Here is a 662-nt window from a genome sequence, read left to right as displayed (position 1 = left end):
CACAATCAGCCCGCTTGTGGGGAGAAGATCAATCGTGCTGTCTATCAAAATGTAGTGTAGTGCTTGCTTTGATGGTTGTTGCAGTTTGGGTTCACAAATGACACACATCGGTGAAGAAGCTGTGTCTGCTTAAAGTGCTGGATTTAATCTCGGTCCTGGACAGCAGCCTGTGAGTGAGATGTAAATCTTGTGACTCAAAGAAACCTTATGTTTTTTTCATCTTTTTGCTTTTTGAGAATAAGACATTTATCCCAAATCCATGACAACCCAGAGTTGAGACCAGGAGGCAGAGTCGCAGTTTAACACACTTCTCTGCCCTTCTTTTTCAGCAGTTACCCACCCAAAACCCTACGCAGAGTCGCAGTCTAACACACTTCTCTGCTCCTCCATTTCAGGAGTTACTTAGTGAAAATCCTATAGTGACGGTGTCTGCCCCCCGACCATCGAAATTATTTAAAAAGGTAAACAGAAGAGGAGCTGTGCATAAAAACCTCATAAAAATTAAAACCACAAGAGCAATAGTGCAAACGAATAGGAGAGTTAAATGTGGACTCTTAAACATCAGATCTCTCTCTCCTAAAGGTGTACTAGTAAATGAACTAATATCAGATTATGATATTGATTTATTTGGTCTTACTGAAACCTGGCTGGGTGATGGAGAA

Source organism: Micropterus dolomieu, linkage group LG02, assembly GCF_021292245.1.
Source record: "Micropterus dolomieu isolate WLL.071019.BEF.003 ecotype Adirondacks linkage group LG02, ASM2129224v1, whole genome shotgun sequence".
Lineage (NCBI taxonomy): Eukaryota > Metazoa > Chordata > Actinopteri > Centrarchiformes > Centrarchidae > Micropterus > Micropterus dolomieu.
Note: the sequence above shows the minus strand (reverse complement) of the source record.